Source organism: Trichechus manatus, unplaced genomic scaffold, assembly GCF_000243295.1.
Source record: "Trichechus manatus latirostris isolate Lorelei unplaced genomic scaffold, TriManLat1.0 scaffold00237, whole genome shotgun sequence".
Classification (NCBI taxonomy): domain Eukaryota; kingdom Metazoa; phylum Chordata; class Mammalia; order Sirenia; family Trichechidae; genus Trichechus; species Trichechus manatus.
Genome location: NW_004444173.1, coordinates 1,173,804 through 1,180,323, shown reverse-complemented (window position 1 = coordinate 1,180,323; position 6,520 = coordinate 1,173,804).

Genomic DNA, 6,520 nt, shown 5'->3' with positions numbered 1-6,520 from the left:
TTTGTTAGAGTACAATTTTTCATAGTATTCTGTTATGATTCTTTTAATTTCAGTTGGGTTTGTTGTGATATCACCTATCTCATTTCTTATAAGGGTTATCTGCTTCCTCTCCTGTTTTTCTTTTGTCAGTTTGGCTAATGGTTTATCAGTTTTGTTGATCTTTTCAAGGAACCAGCTTTTGGACTTGTTAATACTTTCAATTGTTTTTCTATTCTCTATTTCGTTTAATTCTGCTCTAATTCTTATTATTTCTTTCCTTCTGGGCCCTGGGGGCTTCTTTTGCTGCTCTCTTTCTACTTGCTCAAGTTGTAGGGTTAATATTTTGATTATGGCCCTTTCTTCTTTTTGGTTGTGTTCATTTATTGGTATAAGCTACCTGTGAGCACTGCTTTTCCTGTGTCCCAAAGGTGCTGGTAGGATGTGTTTTCATTCTTATTTGATTCTATGAATTTCTTTGTTCCATTCTTAATTTCTTCTATAACTCAGTAGTTTTTGAGCAAGGTGTTGTTCAGTTTCCACGTGTTTGATTTTTTTTTCCCTTGATTTTTGTGTTGTTAATTTCTACTTTTATGGCTTTATGGTCAGAAAAGATGCTTTGTAATATTTCTATGTTTTGGATTTTCTTAAGTCTTGCTTTATGGCCTAATATGTGCTCTATTCTGGAGAATGTTCCATGAGTTGGAAAAGAAAGTATACTTGGCTGCTGTTGGGTGCAGTGTTCGGTATATGTCTATGAGATCAAGTTGGTGATTGTAGCATTTACGTCTTCCATGTCTTTGTTAAGTTTCTTTCTGGATGTTTTGTCCTTCACCGAAAGTGGCATTTTGAAGTCTCCTACTACTGTTGTCGGGGTTTCTATCTCTCTTTTCAGTGCTATTACAGTTTGTTTTATGTATTTTGTAGCCCTGTTGTTGGGTGCATTGTTGGATGACTACGTGCTGTTGTTGGGTGACTAGGTGATGTAGGTGTAGCCACTAGTCCTCAAGCCCCTGGTGTGGACCCATAAAGGTGCCTGCTTAAAGGGCAAGGTTGTGTTACACGTCACATATCTGCCACTTCACACCTGAAACAGTTGAAGTTATACTTCAGGTGTTTACCCTGTTGTATTGTGGTAGTGAGGGCTTACTCTGCTGAGATGGATCCACACAAGTCTATACACGGGTGGAAGGCACTCAAAGTCTGTGAACCCCTTATGCCTGGGCCTAGCAAAGAAGTTGTGCTGACCCTGAGTTCCTGGCTTAGGGGAGCCAGTAGCTTATTTGTTCCCTTTCCAGGGCGAGGAGAATGGGTCAGGAATCCTTTTGGGATGTACTTCTGGCCCAGGTGACACAGAGACTTCGGAAGCCCAGACGGGGTTCAGATCAGGGAGGGAGGAGGTAAAAGGGAGAGAGGTTTTTCCCAAATTTTTTTTTTTTTTTTTTAATACCTGCAAAAGGCCACACGCATGTACTTATCTTTAGCTGCTTGGGAACTGCTTTTCACTGGTTCTGAGTGTCCAAGCAGAATCTCTCCTGCCAGATCTCTCTCGATGTGGAAACTGCCTCCCGAGCGTGCACGCGGAGCTGTATGCCCACTTCACTGTGTACCCGGAGCTGGTCCAGGCTGAAGAGCTGTGGCTCCTTCTGAGTCCGGTCTGGCACGCCTCGCTTCTTCTGTACCATCTCCCTCTCCCCTCCTCCACTCACTCCGATTCCTCAACTTTGCCTTGTACAGGGCTCCTAGATATTCATATACAATCAAATCACTTGTTTTTCCAGGTCTTTGTTGTAAGAGGGATATAGGAAGCCATCAGACTACTCCGCCATCTTCGCCCCCCCAATGTTTTTTTTTTTAATTCTATCAATGTACTACATATTTTTTATTCATTCCTTGACAAAAGAACATCTATTTCCAATTCTGGTGATGTTGGATACAAGAACTATAAAGAATCATGTACTGGTTTCTGTGTAAAAATGTATTTTCCTTGTTTCAATACTTATGAGTGGGTATTGCTGAGTCATATGATTTGTTGATTTTCTATTGTTGTTGTGAGAAATTATAATTTTAGTAGCTTAAAACAACATACAGTTCTTATTTTACCGTTCTGGAGGTCAGAATCCTGTAATGGGTTTCACTGGGCTAAAATGGAGTTGTCAGAAGGGCTGCATTCCTTGGCTGTCTGCATTCCTTGGTCATGGCCTCATCCTCTATTTTAAAAGCCAGCAGTGTAGCGTCTTCACATAGCTTTTGATTCTGACCACTTCTTTTTCTTCACTTTTGTGCTTTTAAAAGTTCTTGTGATTATGAGTCGGAATCAACACGAAGGCAACAGTTTTGGATTTTTTTGGTTTTGTGATTATTTTGGGACCACTCATGCAATTCAAGATAATTTCTTTCTTTTATGGCTGATTGGCAATCTTAATTCCATCTGCAACCCTAATTCCTACTTTCTGTGTAACCTAACATATTCACAGATTCCAGGGATTAGATGTGGATATCTTTGGGAAGCTGGCATGATTCTGTATATAATTATGCATTATATATATTTAACTTTATAAGAAAGTGATATACTTTATAAAGCATATATTTAACTTTATAAGAAAGTCAAAGGGTTTTCCCAAATGGCTGTAGCAATGCATATTCCAAGAAGCAATGTGTAAAGTTTTCAGTTACTCTGCATTTGGTATTTGTTTATTTTAATTGTTCTGATAGAAGTGCAGTGTTATCACATTGTGATTTTACTTTCCATTTTTCTATGACCTACTATATAAAGCATCTTTTTATGTACTTGTTTACGCACTTATTTATTGGTTTGTTGTTATTTTTATTATTGAGCTTGTAAGCTCTGTATATATTATACATTCAAGTCCTTTTTTCTGATATGCAGTTTTCGGATATTTTCTCCAATCTGTGACTTGTCTTTTTATTGTCTTGGCAAGGCCTTCCGCAGAGATAAGTCCAAGTTGTTCATTTTTTGTTTAGATTGTGTTTTTGGTGTCAAATGTGAGAAATCTCTGGCTAATCTAAGCTGCAATAATTTTCTCCCATCCTTTATTCTATATGAATCTTATGCTTTTACATTTATGTTTATGATCCATTTTCAATAAAGTTTTATACAAGGTGTGAGGCATGGGCTGAGATTCAGTTGTGTTTTCTTTCTTTTTTTGAGTATGGACATCTAATTATTTTAGCACTATTTGTTGAAAAGTCTATTCTTTTTCTTTTGAATTATCCTAGTACATTCATCCAAAATGCAAACGACTATATTTGTGTAGGTTTATTTCTGAACTCTCAATTCTGTTCTACTAATTTATGTATCTATACTTTTGACAATGCCTTTTCTTTTATTACTGTAACTTTACAGTAAGTCTCTTCTTTAATGAGGCAGGCAACACTATAATATACTGATAACTACATGATATCTGTATCAAATATTATACTTTTCTGTATAATATCTATATCAATAGCCAAACTTTTATGTCATCTTTGGAAAGATAAATAATGTATCTTGATGAAATAATTGGTGAATAAGATAACAATAAAGTATTCTTAAAGCAAATTGTTTACCAGTTTATTTTGAACCTTTGGAGTAAGTACATATTTGTTGACATAAAAAAGAAAAAGCCATGCAAAATTACACTTAAAACCTATGTAGTAAAGCAAGACATCATGTAGATCTATTTAAAATTATATTCTTTGAATTCCAGTATCTGTTAAAAATTCCAATCTTATATAAGAGTAACATCTTGTAATTTGACTATATTTTCTAAGTATGTCAGCAAAAGTAGAGTTCATTAAGTTGATACACATCTTTTCCTAACCTTAACCAGACTCCCACATATAAGTTTAGCAGAATGTTTGTATAGTAAGCACACTGAAACTGCTTACCTAATATAAAGTGCAACTTGTGCTATCTGTTTCAAATTATGTATTTTGGGTCCCACTCTTCTGAAAAAAAGAACCTGTAAGTCTATCCTGTCTCTCAGAATTTCAGCAGAATCTTCACGTTATGCATATTACAGATAAATTGCCTGAATTTTGAATGCACAGCCTTGTTAGAAAAAGACCAGATTGTGTGCATTATTAAAACAAAAACAATAATACTGAAAAGAAAGAATGAGTGGCAATCATTTTCTTTTTAATTGTGGTGAAAATATACATAACAAAACATATGCCGTCTAAAAAACTCCTGCATGTATAATTTAGCGACATTGGTTACAATCTTCAAGTTGTGCAACCTTTCTCGCTATCTTTTCCATACCATTCCACCATCATTAATAGGGTAAAATCTGTGAAAGCTGGAACCTGCGTAAGGTAGAAGCTTGTCAAAGAAAGAAAACGCAAATATTTTCCAGTAAAACGAGCAGTAGAAAAGTGGTGTGACTGCACACTGTCAGAGGTGAAAAATTCACAAGACCCTGAAAAACAAGGTAGTCTCGTAGAGTTCCGGCTCTCACAGGTTCCACTGTATAAACTCAGTGTCCCCTAAGCAAAACCTTAAGCCCTCTCAACCAGAGTAATCATGTGTAATCTTTAGTTTCTGTATGTTTACTTAATTCATATAAGTGAGATCATTCGGTATTTTTCTTTTTGAGACTGACTAATTTTGCTCAGCAAGATATTTTCGAGGTTCATCCATGTTGCTGCATGCATCAGAATTTCACTTCTATTCCATTGTGTGTATCTACCACATTTTGCTTATTCATTCAACTGTTAATGGGCATTTTGATTGTTTGCACTTTTGGTTATTGTGAAAAGTGCTACAACGAACATTGGTGTACAGGTTTTCTTTGTGTTCCAGACTTCAATTCTTTTGGCTATATACCTAAGATTGGAATTGCCCAGTCTTATGGCAGTTCTATGTTCAACTTTTTAAGGAACTACTAAACTGTTTTCCACTGACTGTACCATTTTACATTCCCACCAGTAATGTACGAGGGCTCCAGGCAATCATTAATTTTAAAAGAGGCAAAATTTAATTTTATGTCACTAAAAGTGCAGAAATGAGATAAAATTTTATTTGTGAAACCACAAGAAAATCTAATTAATTTATTAATATAGAAATACTATTATTAAATTATCAACCAAATTTATTTATTGTTTGTCTTTTATAAACTTACACTTTACAGCAATTTTTATTTGTCTATTTATCTATTTATTCAGTTATTCTTACTCATTTATTTAAATTTATTCACCTGTTCAGGAACTTCTACTGTCTCTCAGATGAATAAAGTAAAAAAAAATTCTCCACAAATTGTCTCATTTTACCTACTCTTTCATTATCTCATTTATCCTTAACAACGATTTTCCACTATGAGTTGGAGTACACTCAACGACAACGAGTCTCTGTCAATTAGTTAAGTCAGATTTAGTTAAGTCAAATTAGTTAAGACAAATTTGGAATCAGTCTGACTTTTATGCCTTGACTTATACTGTCTCTTTGTCTAAAATGCCTTTTACCTTTCTTTATGTTTATAAATAATCCTTAGACTACTAATCTTATAAGTGTCAGTGCTACTCTCATTTTGGCATAAACAACTTGACCAATGTATACTATATATGATTTCTCTTTCTTCTAAAAATTCATAATGCTTCTGTCTGTACTTCACAGTTGCCTTGATATATTTTTGTAGGCAGCACAGTATATATTTGACTCATGATATTAATTATTTGCTTTGAATTCCATTAGTTCTCACTCATTAACCAAACATGGATTTTATTATCTATGTTATAATTATAAATCACAATACTTTTTGTAGAAATATATGAAAATTCTTTGTGTTCAGTGATCAAATTATGTTTCCATAGTTTAAGTAACTTACCCAAGATCATTCAGACAGGATGGGAAAAACTAGGATTTTAACCCAATCTAGGCTAATGGTAAGTCTATGTTTGTAATCACGAGTTTTAACTGACCCCCATGGGATTGTTCGTGCCTGGAAAAGTTAAAATGATGGACTATTGTATGCAATTAAAATGTTCAAGTCAGTTTGAAAGCGCCAGATTCCCATTTGGGATAAGAGGTCCCTACTTGGGCAAACAAGAGACAGCAGAAAATACACAGACTCTATCTTTATTCTCCCATCTATGTTACAGTATACTAAATCATTCACTTACACCGTATTCAAAAACTAGATATTTATTTATTTTCTCAGACTCTTTGGAAATGTTAATATACTGGGAATAGGAAATACATTGGTGAACGTTTACTGGTTTTTTAAATTATTTGTCCACTTAGTATTCTATTATTATTATATAGAAGAGACTTGAATTCAAGTCTCTCATAGTACTTTAATACTTACAAAAGACATCTGAAGTTACTCTCATTTTTTAAATGAAAAAAGAAAGAAACCAACTTGAGACTTTAGATAGACAACTTACTTACCTAATGTTGTGCAGTTAATTAGTAATGTTTTACGAGATATCAATCTATATGCTGAACAAATAATCTGAAAACCTGGCTATATGAAGAAGAATGCGGCATTAGGATTGGAGGAAGACTCATTAACAAGCTGAGATATGGAGATGACAGAACCTTGTT